Raw genomic sequence first — 22,651 nt, forward strand, 5'->3', positions numbered from 1 at the left:
TTCCTCTGGAGATCTCCACCATCACAAATGCTAGCGTTCAGCCAATTTGGTTCATTCCACGTGATATCAAGGCAGGGTTGAAGGTGCTGGATACTGCAAAGGTTATGGACCCTGACGACATTTCAGCAATAGTACTAAAGACTTGTGCTGCAGAAGTTGCCATGTCCAGAAACAAACTGTTCCAATACAGCTGTAACACTGACATCGACCCAACAAAGTAGAAAATTACCCAGGTGTGTCCTCTACACAAGAAACAGGACAAATCCAGTCAATAATCTTCTTGATCGTTATAAATAGTGTGGCTACAAGAGCAAGTCAAAGCTAGGAATTCTGCTGTGTGTAATTCACTTCCTGACTCCACAAAGCCTATTCGTCATTTAGAAGGCAAATTGTAATGGAATACTCTCCACTTGCCTGGATGACTGCAGCTCCAAGAACACTCAAGAAACTCAACACCATCCAGGTCAAAACAGCCTGCTTGATTGGCAGCCCAACCATTACCTTCAACATCCATATCCTCCAAAACATAGCACAGTGGCAGCAGTGTGGCCCATCTACAAGATGCATTGCAAGGTTACTTTAACAGCATGTTCCAAACACACAATTTCTAGGACAAGGGCATTAAATACATGGGAACACTGCCATCTCCCCTCCAGAGCACTCTCTGTGAGAGCCACAGATCCACATGCAACACTATGGAACATGATATTTTTAAAGATTCTTTCATGGGATATAGGTGTCAATAGCAAGGCCAGCAACTGCTTTCATCCCTAATTGCCTCTGAGAAGGTGGTGGTGAGCTGCCGTCTTGAACTGCTGCAGTCCATGTGGTGTAGGTACACCTGCAGTTTTGTTAGGGAGTGAGTTCCAGTATTTGACTCAGCAAGTGAAGGAACAGTGGTGTAAATCCAAGTCAAATGGTGCATACTTTGGAGGGGAACTTGCAGTTTGCCTCCCCATCTGTCTGTTTTCATACTTGTAGATAGTAGAGGTCGTAGGTTCAGAAGATGTTGTCGAGGGAAGCTTGACAAGTTGATGCAGTGCATCTTGTAGAGTTTACACTGCCACTGTACAACAGCAGTGGAGGAAATGAATGTTTAAGTGGACTGCTTTATCCTGAATGGTGTTGCACTTCTTGAGTGTTATTGGAGCTGCACTCATCCATTCAATTTAAGTGTATTCTATCACAATCTTAAGCCTTGTGGGTGGTTGTCATATTTTAATGAGACAGTACTTGAGTTATTGATCACAGAATTCCAAAGCCTCCAAGCTGCTCTTGTAGCCACAGTTTCTGGTCAATGGCAATCCCACAGGATATTGATGATGAGGGAATTTGGTGAAAATAATGCCATTAAATATCATGGGAAGATGGTTGGGATTCTCTCTTAAAGATGGTGATGGCCAGGCACAAGTGCTTGCCACTGAGTGGCCTTGGCGGAACACATACCAAGCATCAGTGAGTTGATTATTTCTGTGCAAGTCTCACTTCATAGCACTGTTGACAACATTTCCATCATTTTACTAATGAACCCGAGTAATAAAGGGATGGTATTTGGCGGGATTGGATTTGTCCTACTTTTTGTGTACAGGACACGCTTAAGCAATTTTTCACACTGTCGGGTAGTATCCAGTGTCGTAGCTGAACTGGAACAGCTTGGTTAGGGGCACGGCTAGTTCTGGGGCACAAGTGTTCAGTACTATGTTGGAAATTGTGCAGGGCTCAGACTTTGCAGTATCCAGTACTGTTTCTTGATGTGAGAAGTGGATCAAATTGAAATTGTGAATCTGTAATGTTGGGGACCTCAGGAGGAGGCTGAGATGGATCACCTACTTGGGAATTTTGGCTGAAAATTGTAGCATATGCTTCAGTCTTGTCTTGCACTGATGAGCTGGACTCCTCCATCATTGAGAAAGGTATTATTTGTGGAGCCTCCTCCTCCTCCAATTAGTTGTTTAATTGCTCATGGCAGGATGTAACAACGTCTCTACTGAAGTAAAGATTTCACTGCTTAAGTCAGAGAGAAGGATCTACACTGTATGCAGCTGAGAGATTCTTCACGCTTGTAGGGGAATGCTGTGTCCTGCACAACCTTTCTCAATGATGGAGGAGTCCAGCTCATCAGTGCAAGATAAGAACAATTAAACAACTAACTGGAGGAGGATGACACCCTTGCCACTGTGGGCCAGATTAATCCATATTCGTTGTCAGACTGTAAAGTACCTGACAGGCTCAAAGTACCAAATAATTTGGGTATACATCTGTGTTTTCCTGTAGCCCTCCACTACAAGATTCTCATCCAAGTCCCCTGCTGCAGAACTTGTCTGTGTCCTCACCCTTGCGGAGTTCACATCTGAATTGGCATATTTCTCTGATCTGGCAGAGCCATTTGTGCCCAGTGGTTCACACATACAGATCCCGGCTCTAAATTAGCTTCCAGGTTGCTGCTGTGATAAAATCTGAGCTGGGTGGCGCAAAGGTTAGGCTGAGTAATGGTGTTTCTTTCTCAAAAGTCTGCTCTTTCTCTTGACTTTTCATAAGAGGTGACAAGGGTGAAGCAGTTGGAGTTCTTGGCCATGGAAAGCAATAAAACACAAGGGAAGGGAAAGTGCAAGGGAAGGGGGAATGGGGAGAAAGCAGAAGATTGGTCCACTCAAGATGTAGGAAAGGCGTGAGTGCAGAAGGTACGTAAGGCAGCAATCCAAAATGGTCCCAGCAGTATCAGGCATCATCTGCTCAGTTGACCTTCTATTAGCTTGCAGACCATCTCATCAGATGTGATGGAGGAGTAGACCTCCAACAGCCCTTTTTATATCCCTCTATTGTGGGTGACCTTCTCTTGATAGAGAGTGGGCAAAGTATCAGGGACTGTGTCTTATTGAGCTTGGCTGATGTCCCTACCAAAGCTGACCCGTTGTTTGCAGATGTGTCTAGAGATGGCGTGACTGGAAGGTTTGTATGAGTGGAGTATAAGAATGTTGGGATGTCAGGATATCTTGCTCAATTAGTGATGAGGATGTGGTGCATTGAGCAGTGGGAAAGGTGTGCAGTATGCTAGCTCAGAAGTGCAATGTACAGCTGAATTCAATCATTTTCACTAATCGTATGAGATCATTGTCAGCTCTGCTGCCATGTTCTGGTAGCCATGTTCTGGATTTTGATCATCTTTATCCTGTTTCCATTCTCCACAAACTGGGTGGAAGTTGCTCAAAGCCACAAAGCTATTGCTATCAAAATGGAGGTGGGTAAATTTTGCATCTTCCCCATCTCATTGCCGATGTGCTCTGTGATTTGCAGTCTCCGTGCCCAAAAATCACGGCAGATAAATTTTGTGTCCCATGTCAGAACAGATTCTTCAAACTGTTTGGTTAAAGCTGATGTTGTCACATGCCCTGTTCACAGATTCCTTGCAAAGGCTGCTACACTATAAAAAGGATCTCTTATAACCATAGGTTGCTGCTGACAAGCTCACAGAACATCTGTGGGCAACTGTAAGCATAACAATAATAAGCATAATATCTTTGCTATTGCTGATCGTATCTGGGTCAGCGACTTTTATCATCCTTGTTAAACTGCAGAAAATTGTGGCTCACTCAGGATCTGAATTCAGACAAGCAGTCTGAGAGTATGCAACTGATGATTTGAGGTAAGTGGCTGAAGAGTCACATTGTAAAAGATCAGTTTGTATACTGGTACTACATATAGAAGTGCACTCATATCAGTGTAAGTATCCCCACATAACATTTGCGTAAGGAACTGTTCACGTATTACACTCACAAATTTATAGCGATCGTTACAAATAATACCTATCCATGTAGCTATCCACATCTGCCACATCTGTGAGAGTACTGAGCTCCACATTCACAATAGTCGATACTGACCTTGGGAAATGGTATTTTTTTCAGAAAAGCACAGGAGTAATAGCTTCTCTGTGATGTCACAGTAATTTTCCTGATGTCACATCAACCTTCTCATTAATATAATAAACAAAAGTGAAATAAAACATTGAGCAAAGCAAACTTCAAACAGTTCTACATCTCAAGCACTGAATGCAAGGTAAGCAATTCCTTAAAATCATGGATTAAAGCAGCCATGCTTTTACTACTTGAACCCACTTTGTGTTCTATGCTGTGCTGGGTTTATGGACCCGAGAGAGAGCCCTGGCAGAAATTCAAAGGCCAAAAGGTGGCAACAAAGCAGAAAAGATCAATCAACAAGTAGGGATTAGGGCTACCATACTTCTCTTTCAATGCCTAATGTTGAAGTTGTATCTGGTGCAAAGGATACTGTGTAATGTTTTAGTCTGCATATCATAGAAATGATGTAGAATTTTTTAAAGGGATCCAGAAGATAGGCTGTGAACTGATTCCTTCAATGTTAAGGCCTCACCAAACTCAGATCTAATTCCAACATTTTCCGAAAGACACCGACTTGTACCGTGGATAGGTTCCACAGGTAATAACTATTCTACACATGAGATTGTTAGTAGCCATGTGAGATGTTTCTGAATCTAACAGTGATCAGAGTGGGAATGTTGGCTGATCTGTCTCTTTTCGAGCCAATTGTGCTGCACTCTCCAGCTAACAACACAGAATCTCCCTGCTTTATGTTGGAATCATTATTAGCAGCTGAAACCAAAACTTTATAACATTCACAAGGATAAGAATGGAATGCAAGAAATATGTTTAAAATTAAACCTACAATGCATCAGTATATTGAGACTTAAGTAGATGCGGACAGTCATAGAAAGGACTTCAATGGGAAGCAATCTGGACGGTAGATTTAAAATCACTCAAGTCTAGATTCACCCCCATAATCCCCCTTAAACTGTTTCGAACCATAGTAATTTATAGTAGTAGTAATTAGTACTATTTGGAAAAAAAAATCAGAACAACACACATGTTCGAGTTGGGCTCCATTTCCAATCAGGAACAAATTATCTACATTACAGACTTTCTTCATCCCTCTCTGCAAATGAGTTCAGAGAAGTGTCCTGTAACATAGCAAATGTCTCACAGCATCATGATTTTTAAGTTTTGGTTGGTAGATGTCAAATATTTTTGTTATTGACAACAATTCATTCATTTTGTGTGCGTTGTTTCAAGATGGTGGCGACAATGAAAAGGATGAAAAAAAGATCGGGTAGGATGGTGACATATGTTAATAAAATAAAACAGAGAATGCATCTAGGCAAAGAAACAGACAATTTATTGGTCGGCATGCTCAAGAAAAGGCGGATGGCAGTATTTGTTGGCATGAGGAGATCTCGAGACATGGCAGTGTTTGTAGGGACAAGAAGGCTGAGAAGGACAAAAAACGTTATGGGCAAGAAGCAGCAACAGAGGATAGCAACAATTGTGGGCACAAAGAGGCAACGGAGGATATCTTCCACGTTGAACAGAAATACGATTGCAGCTTGTTTATTGAAGTGTGAATCAGGTAGGATAAATGCAGAGCAGACTGCATAAATGAATAATGCCTTTACAGAGCTGAAAGATGTACAAACTTTTAGATAAGTACAATATATTTAAAGTAAACAGTTTTGACAATCAATTCAATAATACAAATAATTAATAAGAAACAGAACACATTCGGTGTAATCTCTTTGTGATGTATCATTTCATTGACGGTCATTCAAGTCCTTCTGCAGGACATGTGCACAGAATCTAGATTGACAATTCTTTTATAATCCTCCTTTGCTACTTGGCAGCTTACCATGCCTTTGACATCAAGAAATATTAGCTTTACCCTCTTTATGCCCAAGTCCAAATCATATATAAATAATCTGTTAGGGACCAGACCAGAAATTCCAAGATATGCAGTTAGCTTAGACCCCAAGTTTTGCATTTGAATGTGGCAATAGGGTGAACATCAGGTGCTTCACACCATATTACAAATATTTAAGAATTTACTCACAGCTGGCATCAATAACTGGGCTATAGTTATCCAATCACTCCCTTCCTCAATAGTGTGTTACCCAATTGGTGCCCACATTCACATTATTTATATAGATTGTGAACAACTGCGGTCCCAGTACCAATCCTTGTGGTACCCCACTAGTAACAACCTGCTGATAGCGATCTGTTTATTCCTGCTCTCTGCTTTCTGTCTGACTCCCAGTCCATACTATTTCACCCAATCCCATGCGCTTGAATCTTGTTTACTAATGTCCTGTATGACCTTATCAAAATACTTCCTGAAAATAAAAATATACTACATCTACTGGTTCTCCTTTATCAGTGCTACAAGAAATGTCCTCAAGAAAACTCCAACAGTTTTGTTAACTATAATTTCCCTTTCATTAATCCATGTTGATTTTGTGCAATTTTTTTCTTTATTTTCCAAATGCTTCATTATCACAACCTCTATAATAGTTTCTAACATTTCTCTACTACTGATATCCAACTATAGTGAAGTCTGTAACTCTCTATTCTCTCCCTTCCCTCCTTTTTAAATATTGTTACTTTCCAGTCTGCAGGAATCTTTGCAGAATCCATAGAATTTTGAAAGATAACCACCACTGCATCCATTATCACTATGGCCACCTCCTTCAACACGCTGGGATGAAGCTCACTTAATCAAGGGATTTATCAACTTTCAACTCAGTTAACTTTTCAAGTACCACCTCCTTACTAATATTAATTTCTTTTAGTGCCTCAGTTTCACAAGCATCTTGACTGTCTTGTATTTTTGGGAGATTTGGGAGACAGATGCAAAATAACTTAAGCTTATCCGCTATTTCCTTGTCCTCTATTATAAGTTCTCCTGCACCCACCTGTAATGGGTCCACATTTGTCTTAGTTTTGTTTTCCTTTTCGTGTACCTAAAGAAAATTTACAATCCTCTTTTATGTGCCTCATTTGTTTACATTCATATTCTCTTTCTCTTTCCTCATCAGTTTCTTGGTCCTCCTGTTACAATGTGGCAGTTGACCCCCTTTTGAGAGGTAATGTCGAATCCCCCAAAGAGGAATACCTTGCCTCATAAACTGTTAAGGTGTGAACTGTTCTTCAGTAACAGTTAGTGGTTAACATAAATACTTGACACTTTAAAATGAGCACTTCACAATTTATTTACTTAACCAACAGGGAATGTTAATTAAACTGGGAACATACTGAAAAAATGGGATCCTAATAGAACGCTGTTGAAGTAAATACAATACTCATTCATTAACCAAAAAATATATAAAAATGGAATTCAGGCACTCTCAAATATATGACCAGGTTTGTGGCTTTCAGAATCTTTTGGAATTCCTCTGTTGATATTGATTTGGTACCTTCTGCTGGTTAGATGGTGCATTCTTTTAAAAAATATCTGAAGCTCGTAGAGTTGAGAGCTGCTCTCTCCCTCTTCAGGCTTGACAAGTGGCAATTCTTTTGTTGCTCTGCTGTTTTTCCCCCCGCACTCTCTTTTATACCTGTGATGATCAATCAATTTTCCTCCAATAGGTTTGGTCTGATGTTGTTAACACCATCAAATTTAAATTTTATAGATTCTTAGTATCTCAGTGCCCGCTTTAAATTGATTGGGTTAAACTAAAAAAAAAGTTGTCATGTCAAGACTATGCTTGACTTTAGAATAGAGTAGAACTACAGTGCCTTTGGCCCTCGATGTTACGCCAACCTGTGAAACCAATCTGAAGCCCATCTAACCTATACTATTCTAATATCATCCATATGTTAATCCAATGACTATTTAAATGCTCTAAATGTTGGCAAGTCCACTACTGTTGCAGGCAGAGCATCCCATGCCCTTACTACTGTCTGAGTAAAGAATCTATTTCGGACATCTGTCCTATATCTATCACCCCTCAATTTAAAACTGTGTCCCCTCATGCTAGCCATCTCCATCTGAGGAAAAAGGCTCTCACTGTCCACCCTATCTAAACCTCTGATCATCTTATATGCCTCTATTAAGTCACCTCTTAACCTTCTTCTCTTTAACAAAAACAGCCTCAAGTCCCTCAGCCTTTCCTCATAAGACCGACCCACCATACCCGGCAACATCCTGGTAAATCTTCTCTGCACCCTTTCCAATGCTTCCACATCCTTCCTTTAATAAGGTGACCAGAACTGTATGGAATACTGCAAGTGCGGCCGCACCAGAGTTTTGTACAGCTGCAACATGACCTCACGGCTCCAAACCTCAATCCCTCTACCAATAAAAGCTAACACATCATACACCTTCTTAACAACCTTATCAACCTGGGTGCCAACTTTCAGGGATCTACGCACATGGACACCAAGATCTCTCTGCTCATCTACACTACCAAGTATCTTACCATTAGCCCGCTAATCTGTATTCCTGTTACTCCTTCCAAAGTGAATCACCGCACACTTTTCTGCATTAAACTCCATTTGCCACCTCTCAGCCCAGCTCTGCAGCTCATCTATGTCCCTCTGTAACCTGCAACATCCTTCCACACTGTCCACAACTCCACCAACTTTAGTGTCATCTGCACATTTACTAACCCATCCTTCTACACCCTTATCCAGGTCGTTTATAAAAATGACAAATAGCAGTGGCCCCAAAACAGATCCTTGCGGTACACCACTAGTAACTGAACTCCAGGATGAACATTTCCCATCAACCACTACCCTCAGTCTTCTTACAGCTAGTCAATTTCTGATCCAAACCGCTAAATCACCTTTCATCCCATGCCTCTGTATTTTTTGCAACAGCTTACTGTGAGTAACATCATCAAACGCTTTGCTAAAATCCATATACACCATATCAACTGCTTTACCCTCATCCACCTCTTTGGTCATCTTCTCAAAGAACTCAATAAGGTTTGTGAGGCATGACCTACCCTTCATAAAACTGTGTTGACTATCCCTAATCAAATTATTCCTTCCTAGATGATTATAATTCCTATCTCTTACAATCTTTTCCAAAACTTTGCCCATAACAGAAGTAAGGCTCATTGGTCTATAATTACCAGGGTTGTCTCTACTCCCTTTTTTGAACAAGGGGACAACATTGCTATCCTCCAGTCTTCTGGCACTATTCCTGTAGACAATGATGACATAAAGATCAAAGCCAAAGGCTCTGCAATCTCCTCCCTAACCTCCCAGAGAATCCTAGGATAAATCCCACCCGGCCCAGGGGACTTATCTATTTTTACACTTTCCAGAATTGCTAACACCTCCTCCTTATTAACCTCAATCCCATCTAGTTTAATAGCCTGTATCTTAGTATTCTCCTTGACAACATTGTCTTTTTCCTGTGCGAATACTGACGAAAAATATTCATTTAGCGCCTCTCCTATCTCTTTGGACTCCATGCACAACTTCCACTACTGTCCTTGACTGGCCCTAATCTTACCCGAGTCATTCTTTTATTCCTAACATACTGTAGAAAGCTTTAGGGTTTTCCTTGATCCTACCTGCCAAAGACTTCTCATGTCCACTTCTGACTCTTCTTAACTCTCTCTTTAGGTCCACCTTGGCTAACTTGTAACTCTTAAGCGGCCTGAGCCTTCACGTCTCATCTTTACATAAGTCTCCTTCTTCCTCCTCACAAGAGATTCAACTTCTTTAGTAAACCACAGTGCCCTCACTGACCACATCCTCCCTGCCTGACAGGCACATTCTTATCAAGGACACATATTAGTTGTTCCTTGAACATGCTCCACATTTCAATTGTGCTCATTCCCTGCAGTTTCCTTCCAAATCCCATGCATCCTAAATCTCGCCTGATCACATCATAATTTCCTTTCCCCCATCTATAATTCTTGCCCTGCGGTATATACCTATTGCTTTCCATCGCTAAAGTAAACATAACCAAATTTTTGACACAAATGTTTCAAACACCAGCTTTTAAAGGGGCACTGCAATTTGCTTTTCCTCTAGCATGTTTTACAATTTATTTTACATCTTTACCAACACGAAATTCCAACTTCACAAATTTACCTTTGCAACACTCCTTTGCTGGATTCTAAGATGCTTCCAATCTTCAGGTTCACCACCTTTTCTGGCATCCTTATAAGCCATTACCTTTAATGTAATTAATGCAATCTTTGACTTATTTTGTTAACCACAGTTTATTTACCTTACTCTTTGGGTGACTGTGCTTTGGAGAAACGTATACCTATTACTGTGTAATATTTCTTCAAAATACAAGGGGTTAAAGAAAGGGTTTTTACCCTGATCCAGTGGAGGTGTGGTGCAGTGGAGGTGTGGTGGGATATGCAGGACACAGGAATAAGACAGTTCTGTCATTCATGGACAATTGCTCTGAGTGGACAGAAGAAAGAAACCAATTTTTAATTGAACAAAAGTTATACGTGGCTAAAGTCCAGTCATATAGGAGGGAACATGAAAGAATACTCAAAGTCTTAAAATAGCCAAAAAATATACTGTCTGTCAATCAGGAGACACAGCTGGCCTGTTGATCAGAAATAGGACTTGAGTTTTAATTTGGGCCTTTATCATATTGGCAATATTACAAAAAAGGAGGACAATTCGATTCAGGTTCATACTTTAGGAAAAAAGTGACTTGCGCTTTCCAGAAGAACTGGACAGTTCAAAGGGCTACAGTTAATGAATTATATGTACTAAACATAGATAAAGAAGCAACAGAAAATTCATGTTGAAATAAAAATCATGAATCAAGGTGCTAGTAGCTATCCAGCACCTTTACTTCTCAGTCCACAGAGCCACAGTGTAACAACTAAGTGTAACAGAGTAACAGTCATGCACTGTTGGTCTGAGGAATTTGATGATCTCCTACAGGACTGCTTTGAGTCAGTGGATTGATCAATATTTAAGAACTTGGCGACCAACTAGAATGAATGAGTATGCCACTGGAGCAGGGCTGTGGGGTTCGGGGTCGGGGAGGGGATGGTCTGCAGGATGGTGAGTACTGGGACTCAGAGTGAGGTGGCTCTGAGTCAGTGCCCTGTGAAAATGTGATGGGTGTATGAGTGGGTGTTTGGTGACAAAATGAAAAGGGTGACTTAACCCTGGCTGCACGAAGATGGTCATTTTTTTTTACACTGGATTCCCATTCTCTTATGAAGTGAGCTGGTGCTCACTAGCATTGCTATCGCCTCCTATGCAGGGTGAGTGACCTTGTTGGCAGTTCTTCTCTGAAACAACAAAATATAATGCTTCTGCGACACCTCATCCAATATCTTAATAAAGGGTCTCTCCAAAAACGTTGGGGCTGTCTTCTTGGCTGCCATCCCCCCAACTGGACTTGGAACAAGTGCTGGGGAAGCGTTTAAAAGGTACATCCATTTGATTGCTGAGATCAAGTGATGCTGGGGGAGCACATCAAAACCAAGACCAACGGTGTGAAACTCATGAAAATTTTTCTTTCAAATAAGCTGAATATAGAATGATAGGGTTTTCTCTGGTGCTCTCGCTGAAACTGACACTGAAGAAACATCAAAAGATTCCACCCATAGTGTAGTTAACATGATTTCAGCATTAACAATGGGTCAGATCATGATGCATTCGTGATGCATATCGCCATCTGAACATCCCGAAAATACCTTTATAACAGATTGTGAGTCAATGAAAAATGTTAAAAATCTTTAAAGACCGTTTCCTGTTTACTTCAGGAAACGAGTTTTTACCTTTTCATTGTGATTATAGTCATTGTGATTATAGTCTTAGCAACAAAGAAATATATCAGAAACTCATTCCTGTCTTGCATATTAGTTTAATATTAAATTTACTAGGGGATTGGTTCATGAAGGGTATTAGAACATGAATCATCAGGATGAGAACACAAATTGATTTTATTCCAATATAATGGATTGAGATGTCCCCTTAGTTAAATTGCATTTATGTACATGTAACTCAGTTCCAAAAGAAGATGATGCCCAGGAAAGAATTACTCATAGTACAATGGTGATGAACAATATCTTATTATCAGCTGAGTGAAATCAATAATATTCCAGTCTAAAATAAAAATTCACCTCATCACCACTTCCTACCCAATGTCATGAATTTTTGTGTAATAACTGGCTGTAGGTTCCATTCCAGAATGATAGCCATAACAAATGTTGGAGCATGTTGAAAGGTCACAATCTAAAACATTAACTGTCTCTCCATAGATACTGCCATACCTGGTGTGTCATTCTAGCATTTTGTGTGTTTATTTTGGATTTCCAGTCCTTATACACTTTATGTTTATTCGCACTGTTACACAGTGCAAGCAAAGACCCATTCAATCAAGCAGAATTTTATGCAGTCTATTTATACTTCTTTTGATCCAGTTGGAAGATTGCATAAAGACAAACTAAGTGCTTTTTTGAAAACGGCACCATTAATATGCTATAACAAAAAAACTCAAAAAGCTACAAAGGAAACTTTGGTCTGTAGATACTGGCAAAGCACCTACAGAGATACTTTGGCAACATGTATTAATGACATGCCACAATCCAGTGGATTATCTCTGAGTAGGAGCGTGAAAACTAAAAATGCAATGGCTATGTATACAATATACAATTAATTTTAAATCAATTTTCCCTATTATCTTGAGCAGGGTAAGTTAAGCCCCCCCACCCCTCCCTGCTGGCATACCATTATGCTTAAACCCTTTCCTTTCTCCTTGGACAATGCACAAAATGTGCAAATCAACATCGTCCCACCATTGACCTTTGGTGCCTTCATGCAACCTTGTCATGCAACCCTCCAACCCAACTAACTCCCTGGAACTCTCACCATTCCCTCATACCATGGCTAACCTACCCCACCCAGCAACAATTCACATTAAATTTTACAGACTCCTCCCCATGAACCCCTTCATATCTCGAGACGCCCCCATTATTGCTTCACACATCAACTTCCCCCATACGCTTTCATAACCTCGATAGCCCCCTCCCCCATGCCCCTTCAAAAGTATACGTCACCATAGCCTTTTCTCCGCTGCCATCTTGCTATGGCCCTGTAATGCTCTTCCCCCAACACCTATGCCTCCCTCAATGCCTGAACACCCCACCATTTCATTTCTCTCCTACCTTTCTTTTAAAGCACCCCTCCAGACTCCCCTCACCACAAACTCTCACTGCCCTGTAGTAGCACCTCCTATTGTCTTCCAACTGCACGGTAATCTAATCCCATGGCGAAGTTCCTCGAAGTCTGACTCTAAGTCAAAGTTCCTGGATGAAGGACCTAAGTCTGAGTGAAGTTGTTGCATTGGAGAACTCCCACCTCTTGAAAGCTACTTTGTGGAGATGAATCATTTGTTGAAGCTCTGTCCTCCTAGTGCTGCATGTGTTACTGAAGGATCTGGTAGCTGTACACCTCCATCTTCTCCTCAAATATCAATTCCCAAGGACTTCATAAGGTAAATCCAACTTTTGCATGATACTGCTTACTAATCTCTTCTACCAGCTTTGTATATTCTTTGTCGACCACACCTGCATCCCTTCGCAAGCTGTTTAACCTTTGAGAAAACTTTCCATGTAACTTTAACAAAATTAACTTTTTTGTTTTTGATTCTTGCCTTATGATGTCATTAATGCTTGCCTAAAACTAACAGAACCAGATGTTACTTATCAAAATGATTTAATAATGTCCTGGCTGAGTAAATGGCAGATCCACTGACTTATAAAAAAATAACTGTTTTATCAAGTTCCATATCAAGTTTCATTTGCACCTTTTCCATGCATGGTTTTCTCAACAAGATAAGGAGAATCATAAAATCTCTACTGAACACTAGGAGGCCATTCGGCCCATTGAGTATGCACCAAAACCACTAGGCCCTATTCCCATAACCCTTCATGTTTATCCTCTTAATCCCATGACACTAGGGCTAATTTCGCATGGCCAATCTAACCCACACAGCTTTGGACTGTGGGAGGAAACTGGAGCACTCGGGGGAAACCCACGAAGACATCTGGAGAATGTGCAAACTCCATACAGTGACCCGAGGCCGGAATTGAGCCTGGGTCCCTGGCGCTATGAGGTATCAGTGCTAACTACTGTGCCATTCTCACTCAACATTCTCATTATGTCATATCTCATTAAGGACTACGTCAATATTTATAAAATGTCTCATTCCAGCTTTGGAATTACAATACTCCAGTAATTTAAATATTTTGGCACCACCAAACCTAAAGTAGATATTACTGTTACATTCATCAACCCTGCATTTATCCATAATACATAGTGAATTGAGGTAACAGAAAAAGGAAGCATATGTAAAGTCTAGGCAGCTAAAAACAGATGAAGCCCTTGAAGAATATAGAGAAAGTAGGAAGGAGCTCAAACAGAGAGTTAGAAGGGCTAAAAGGGGCCATGAAATGTCACTGGCCAGCAGAGTTAAGAAGAATTGCAAGGCATTTTACATATATATTAGGAGCAAGAGGGTAGCTAGGGAAAAAGTAGGCCCATTCAAGGATAAAGGAGGGAGGTTATGCATGAGCCAAGGAAGTGGGTGAGATCCTTAATGAGTATTTTGCATCGGTGTTCACCAAAGAGAGAGATATGAGGTATGTTGAGGTTAGGGAAGTGTGTGTGAATACTTTCTGGCAGGTTAATATAATGAAGGATTGTTGGGTGCCTTAAAATGCATTAAGGTAGACAGGTCCCAAGGCTGGATAGGATCTATCCCAGGATACTGAGGGGAGACAAGGGAGGAAATAGTTGGGGCCTTAACAAATATCTTTGCATCCTCTTTGGCCACAGGCGAGGTTCCAAAGGACTAGAGAATGGCCAATGTTGTTCTTTTGTCTAAGACTGGAAACAGAAATAATCCGGATAATTATAGGCTGGTAAGCCTGACGTCAGTGATGGGGATGCTGTTGAAGACGTTACTGAAAGATAGGATTTATTCACACTTGGAAGCAATTGGACTTGTTTGCGATAGGTAGCATGTTTTCCTGCGGGAAAGATGAAGTCTCACCAACTTGATTGAATTTTTTGAGGAGATGATGAGAATAATTGATGAAGGAAAGGCAGTGGATGTTGTCTACATGGACTTTAGTAAGGCATTTGATGAGGTCTCTCATTGTAAGCTAGTATAAAAGGTAATGTCTCATTGGATCCGGGTGTGCTGGCTAGATCGATACAGAACTAGTTTGGATGTAGAAGAGAGAGTAGCGGTGGAAAAGTGCTTTTCAGAATGGAGATCAGTAACTAATGGTGTTCCATGGGGATCAGTGCTAGGAACTTTGTTGTTTGTAATATATATAAATGATCTGGAAGAAAATGTAGGTAGTCTGTTTAGTAAGTTTGCAGATAGTAAGTTTCTTGTGCGCTATACAGACAAAGCATACTGAATAGAGAAGGGGATGAAAGAGTGCAGAATGTAGTGTTACAGTCATAGCTAGGGTGTAGAGAAAGATCAACTTAATATAAGGTAGGTCCATTCAAACGTCTGATGGCAGCAGGGAAGAAGTTGTTCTTGAATCGGTTGGTACATGACCTCAGACTTTTGTATTCTTTTCCTGACGGAAGAAGGTGGAAGACAGAAGGTCCGGGTGCGTGGGGTCCTTAATTATGCTGGCTGCTTTGCCGAGGCAGGAGGAAGTGCAGGCAGAGTCAATGGAGGCTGGTTTGTGTGATGGATTGGGCTACATTCATGACGTTTTGTAGTTTCTTGCTGTCTTGGGCAGAGCAGGAGCCATAGCAAGCTGTGATACAATCAGAAAGAATGTTTTCCATGGTGCATCTGTAAAGGTTGGTGAGAGTTGTAGCTGACATGCCAAATTTCCTTAGTCTTCTGAGAAAGTACAGGTGTTGACAGGCTTTCTAACTATAGTGTCAGCATTGGGGCAGGGGGGGGCAGGGGTTGGAAATCAGGGCAGGTTATTGGTGATCTGGACACCTAAAAACTTGAAGTTCTAGATCATTTCTGCTTTGTGCCTGTTGACATAGACAGGACCATGTTCTCCACTACACTTCCTTAAGTAGATAACAATGTCCTTTGTTTTGTTGACATTGAGAGAGAGATTATTGTCGCCGCACCAATTCACTAGATTTTCTATCACATTCCTGTACTCTGTCTTGTCATTGTTTGAGATCTGACCCATTACAGTGATGTCATCAACAAATTTGTAAATCGTGTTGGAGGGGAATTTGGTCATAGAATCATAGAAACTGGCTTGCCTGCAGAAGGCAGAGAGTGGTTGTGGATGGGTCTTTTTCTGAATGGAGGTCAGTCACCAGTGGAGTGCCCCAGGGATCTGTTCTAGGACCCTTGCTGTTTGTCATTTTCATAAATGACCTGGATGAGGAAGTGGAGGGATGGGTAAGTAAGTTCGCTGATGACACGAAGTTCGGTGGTGTTGTGGATGGTCTGGAAGGATGTCAAAAGTTGCAGCAGGACATAAATAGGATGCAGGACTGGGCGGAGAAGTGGCAGATGGACTTCAACGCGGATAAATGTGTAGTCGTCCATTTTGGCAGAACCAACGGGATGAACGAGTACACTATCAAGGGCAGGAGTCTTAGTAGTGTTGAAGAGCAGAAGGATCTTGGGGTCCGGGTCCACAGGACTCTTAAATCGGCCTCGCAGGTAGAAGAGGTGGTCAAGAAGGCGTATGGTGTACTGGCCTTCATTAATCGAGGGATTGAGTTTAGGAGTCGGGAGGTAATGCTGCAACTTTATAAGACCCTTGTCAGGCCTCATTTGGAGTACTGTGCGCAGTTCTGGTCGCCTCACTATAGGAAAGATGTAGAAGCTATTGAAAGGGTACAGAGGAGATTTACAAGGATGTTGCCTGGACTGGGAGGCATGCCTTATGAAGTTAGGTTGAGGGAGCTGGGTCTCTTTTCCCTGGAGAGACGAAGGTTGAGAGGCGACCTGATAGAGGTTTATAAAATGTTGAGAGGAATGGATAGGGTGGATTCTCAGAGGCTATTTCCCCGGGTTGAAATGGTCGCTACGAGAGGACACAGATTTAAGGTGCGGGGAGGAAAGTACAGAAGTGATAATAGCGGTAAGTTCTTCACTCAGAGGGTGGTGAGTGAGTGGAATCGGCTGCCATCAGTGGTGGTGGAGGCGAACTCGCTGAGGTCTTTTAAAAGACTTCTGGATGAGTATATGGGGTTTTATGGGATTGGGGGTTATAGATAGGTGTTGATGTGATCGGTGCAACTTGTGGGCCGAAGGGCCTGTTTGTGCTGTAGTGTTCTATGTTCTAATAATTTAGCATTCCAAGAAAAGAATTTAACTCTGTTACATTCTTTGGGGCTTGTGCTTCTTAAATAGCCCCAACTTTACCTTCCGTCAGGTGCAACCCTTGGGCACGTACTCTAAACCATAAATAAGTCAACTCGTTAGCTTTAAAGGTGCATCTCTCTCTCTTTAAGCATATTCCAGCTTCCCAGAAGCTTTTTAAAACCTCCAAGTTGATTAGGTGTTCCTCTTTTGCAAAGTAATAAACAACAACTTTGGGTAAACCTTGTAATAGGCTTTCCATTGTGCTGTGAAAAATTGCACAAGCCAATGACACTCAGAGGGTGGTGAGTGAGTGGAATCGGCTGCCGTCGGTGGTGGTAGAGGCGAACTCGCTGGGATCTTTTAAGAGACTTCTGGATGAGTACATGGGACTTAATGGGATTGAGTATTATAGATAGGCCTGTTAGGTATGGATATGATCAGCGCAACTTGTGGGCCGAAGGGCCTATTTGTGCTGTAGTGTTCTATGATTTTTTTTGTTAGTAAATCAGGGGAGAGTGCGAATGCAGTCCCCCACTACCACAAATTTTGCAGTCGAGTATCCCGCATTTGAGGACATCACAGGCGTCAGCACACCCGGAGTGCAATGGGATAGCCTCGTCCTGGGCGAACCACCTGCTTGATCACGGTTTCACCCTGCCAGGTAAGTATCAGTGTTCTATGTTCTAAAAATGGCTGTCTGATGTACAAACTCCCCGGATGCATCATCCATTTCCAGTTGCTTGTACGCATGACTCATTCTATCTTAGTCTAAGTTAGTGTAAGTTAGATCTCCAGCTAGCTTGGCATTCAGGTCATCTATTTCAGATATGAGGTATCTATCCAATTTTGCTACCTGATTCACAGCTAATTTATAGTCTCCACTTATTTATACAATCTTATCTGACTTAACTACTGACACAATGGGAGCTGCCCATTCCTGCTGCAAATTGCCCGGCCTCGATAATGCCCAAATCTTCTAACCGTCTCCGTTCAGTCTTCCCCTTCTCTTGTAATGAATAGTCTTGCTCTGTAAAATTTTGGTGCAACCTTGGGGTGCACAAAAATTTTGGTTTTCAAGCCGCATATTTTGCCTAGTTCCTCTTGCATTGCCTTCTGAGAACATCATATTCATTTTGAATATTTCTAGCCAATTCAGTTTTCTTTTCTGAAGCCAATCATGTCCCATCAAGTTTTGGCCTTGGCCCTCAACGACAATTAAAGGCAGTTGGGCAGACTGCCTCCTTGCTGTCATCAGACTTTTGAATTACTACTTTGCATTAAATCGATCTTTCTCTACACCTTAGGTATAACTGTAACACTACATTCTGCACTCTCTTGTTTCCTTCTCTATGAACGGTATGCTTTGTTTGTACAGTGCGCAAGAAACAATACTTTTCACTGTATACTAATATACGTGATAATAATAAATCAAATCATATCAAATGCTGCCTGTAACTTACAGGTGTTGTTGTTTCCACAATCCATAAAGCCTCCCCTGTGAACGACGTCAGCCTGGATGCAGTATTTTTTTAAACTCAAGGACTGGACCCCTCCCTCACCACGAAAGCTGCTATTACCTGCCCAGGGAATATTGCTGTTGAGTTAAACTTACATCTGTGCATTGTCACTGAGGGCTATGTGTGATAATCCCCTTTCTACAAATTCTTCAATGGTTTTAATGTCAGCAATGTTCAGAGAAGCCAGGTCCTTATTAAAGGTATCTTGTCAAAGGCTCCATGCCTTTGATGAGGTAGCACATGGGAGGTTGTTGCAGAAGGTTAAATCTCACAGGATCCAGGGTGAGGTAGCTAAATGGATACAAAATTGGCTTGATGACAGAAGCCAGAGGGTGGTTGCAGAGGATGGTTTTTGAAACTGGAGACCTGCGACCAGTGGTGTGCCTCAGGGATCAGTGCTGGGTCCACTGTTATTTGTCATTTATACTAATGATTTGGATGAGAATGTAGGAGGTATAGTTAGTAAGTTTGCAGGTGACACCAAGATTGGTGGTGTAGTGGACAGTGAAGAAGGTTATCTCGGATTGCAATGGGATCTTTACCAATTGGGCCAATGGGCTGATGAGTGGCAGATGGAGTTTAGAACATAGAACATTACAGCACAGAACAGGCCCTTTGGCCCACGATGTTGCGCCGACCAATTAAAAAGCAATGACCCTCTAACCTAAACCAATCCCTTTCCATCCATAAACCTATCCACAGATCTCTTAAACGCCCCCAAACTAGCCGCATTTACAACTGCAGCAGGCAGGGCATTCCAATCCCTCACCACCCTCTGGGTAAAGAACCTACCTCTGACATCCATCCTATAACTACCACCCCTTAATTTAAAGCTCTGCCCCCTCGTGCTAGCTTTCTCCATCCGAGGAAAAAGGCTATCACTGTCCACCCTATCTAAACCTCTAATCATCTTATATGTTTCAATAAGGTCCCCTCTTAGCCTCCTTCTTTCTAACGAAAACAACCTCAAATCCCTCAGTCTCTCCTCATAGGACCTCCCCTCCATACCAGGCAACATCCTGGTAAACCTCCTCTGCACCCTCTCCAATGCCTCCACATCCTTCCTATAATGTGGGGACCAGAACTGCACACAATACTCCAAGTGCGGCCGCACCAGAGTTTTGTACAGTTGCAACATGACGCTGCGGCTCCTAAATTCAATCCCCCTACCAATAAACGCCAAGACACCGTATGCCTTCCTAACAACCTTATCTACTTGATTCCCAACTTTCAGGGATCTATGTATACATACACCTAGATCCCTCTGTTCATCAACACTATTCAGAGTCCTACCGTTAGCCCTATACTCTACACATCTGTTATTCCTGCCAAAGTGAATTACCTCACACTTTTCCGCATTAAACTCCATCCGCCACCTCTCGGCCCAGCTCTGCAACTTGTCCAAGTCTCTCTGTAAACTATGACACCCCTCCTCACTATCTACCACACCTCCGACTTTGGTGTCATCAGCAAATTTACTAATCCACCCAACTATACCCTCATCCAGATAATTTATAAAAATTACAAACAGCAGTGGCCCCAAAACAGATCCCTGAGGCACACCACTTGTAACCGAACTCCATGACGAATACTTACCATCAACCACCACCCTCTGTCTCCTATCTGCTAGCCAATTCCTGATCCAATTAACTAAATCACCCTCAATCCCATACATCTGCATTTTCTGCAGAAGCCTTCCATGGTGAACCTTATCAAACGCCTTACTAAAGTCCATATATACCACGTCAACTGCCTTACCCCCATCCACCTCTTCGGTCACTTTCTCAAAAAACTCAATAAGGTTAGTAAGGCACGACCTACCCTCCACAAAACCATGCTGACTATCTCCAATCAATTCATTACTCTCTAAATAACTATAAATCCTATCCCTAATAATTTTTTCTAAAACCTTGCCCATAACAGAAGTAAGACTCACCAGTCTATAATTCCCGGGGAAGTCTCTGTTCCCCTTCTTAAACAATGGGACAACATTCACTATCCTCCAATCTTCTGGTACTATACCTGTGACCAACGACGACCTGAAGATCAGAGCCAGAGGCTCTGCAATCGCCTCTCTTGCCTCCCAGAGAATCCTAGGGTAATTCCCGTCCGGCCCAGGGGACTTATCTATTTTCAAACCCTCAAGAATATCTAGCACATCCTCCTTATCAACTGCAATACTATCCAGTTTACAACCCTGTAACCCAGTGTTCTCCACAGCTATATTTATGTCTCCCTGCGTGAATACCAAAGAGAAATATTGGTTCAATGCCTTTCCAATCTCTTCCGGTTCTACACATAACTTCCCACTGCTGTCTCTAACTGGCCCTAATCTTGCCCTAACCAATCTTCTGTTCTTAACATATCTATAGAACACCTTAGGATTCTCCTTAATCCTATCAGCCAAAGTCTTCTCATGTCCTCTTTTAGCCCTTCTTAACTCACTCTTTAACTCCCTCCTAGCCAATCTAAAGTTTTCCAGTGCACTACCTGAGCCCTCAAGTCTCATCCTGACATAAGCCTCCTTTTTCCTTTTAACCAGCGAATCAACTTTTTTAGTGCACCACAGTTCCCTAGCTCGACCATTTCCTCCTTGCCTGACAGGGACATACATATCAAGGACTCGCAGTAGCAGCTCCTTGAAAAAACTCCACATTTTGGACGTTCCCAGACCCTGTAGGCTCCTAGTCCAACCCATGCTTCCTAATTCTCTCCTAATAGCCTCATAATTACCCTTCCCCCAGCTAAAACTACTGACCCGAGGTTCATGCCTATCCCTTTCCATCACTAAGGTGAACGTAACCGAATTGTGGTCACTATCACCAAAATGCACACCAACTTCCAAGTCTAACACCTGGTCTGGCTCATTTCCCAGCACCAAATCCAATATAGCCTCACCTCTAGTTGGCCTATCTACATACCGAGTCAAAAAACCTTCCTGCATGCTTTGTGCAAAAACTGACCCCTCTAATGAGCTACAGCTATAGCTATTCCAATCAATATTAGTAAAGTTAAAGTCCCCCATAACAATTACCCTATTACTTTCACTCCTATCCAGGATCGTCTCCGCAATCCTTTCCTCAACCTCTCTAGAACTTTTAGGAGGTCTATAAAAGACTCCCAACAGGGTGACCTCTCCTCTCCTAATCTCAGCCCATACTACCTCAACAGACAAATCCTCATCAAACTTCCTCTCTGACACTGTGATACAATCCTTGACTAATAATGCTACCCCTCCCCCCCTTCTACCTCCTTCTCTACTCCGACTGAAGCATTTGAACCCCGGAACCTGCAACAACCATTCCTATCCCTGCTCTATCCATGTCTCTGAAATGGCCACAACATCAAAGTTCCAGGTACTGATCCACGCTGCAAGTTCATCCACTTTATTGCGAATACTCCTCGCATTAAAGTATACGCATTTCAAACCCTGCTCTGCTCCACCCCCACGATGCCGTGCATTGCAGTCCCCATCTATGCCCCCCTCACTTTCATCCCTGCTACTCAGGATCCCACCCCCCCCTCTGAATCAGTTTAAACCCTCCTGCATAGCCTTTGCAAATTTTACCCCCAAGATATTGGTTCCCCTCTGATTCAGGTGTAGACCATCACTCTTGTAGAGGTCCCACCTTCCCCAGAATGAGCCCCAATTGCTGAAGAACCTGAACCCCTCCCTCCTGCACCATCCCCTCAGCCACGAGTGCAAACTTTCCCTCTCTCTGTTCTGCTCTAAACTATCCCGTGGCACAGGCAAGAGTCCCGAGATAACCACTCTGTCTGACTTGGCCTTAAGTTTCCACCCCAACTCCATAAATTTCTGCTTAATATCCCCTTCCCTAATTTAGTTTAGCTAAATGCAAGGTGATGCATTTTGATAGACTGAACCAGGGCAGGACTTACTCAGTGGTGTGCTGGGGGGAGTTCTAGGGGTACATAGCTCCTTGAAAGTGGAGTCAAAGGTGAACAGAGTGATGAAGAAGGCATTCAGCATGCTTCGTTTCATTGGTCAGAACATT

General features: G+C 42.2%; 1 protein-coding gene and 1 non-coding gene across 2 annotated transcripts in view; both read right to left on the reverse strand.

Annotated features, from left to right (window-relative positions):
* Positions 1-22,651, reverse strand: part of LOC145342090 (dynein axonemal assembly factor 6-like) — an 82,786-nt gene that overhangs the window by 41,344 nt on the left and 18,791 nt on the right. The gene's annotated exons all lie outside the window — the stretch shown is intronic.
* LOC145342751 (U1 spliceosomal RNA) lies at positions 17,625-17,787 on the reverse strand. The gene has a single exon (XR_013886609.1). It is a non-coding gene; the product is annotated as a U1 spliceosomal RNA (small nuclear RNA).

The sequence above is a fragment of the Carcharhinus amblyrhynchos genome, chromosome 4 (genome assembly GCF_965287045.1).
Source record: "Carcharhinus amblyrhynchos chromosome 4, sCarAmb.v2.hapA, whole genome shotgun sequence".
NCBI classification, from domain to species: Eukaryota; Metazoa; Chordata; class Chondrichthyes; order Carcharhiniformes; family Carcharhinidae; genus Carcharhinus; species Carcharhinus amblyrhynchos.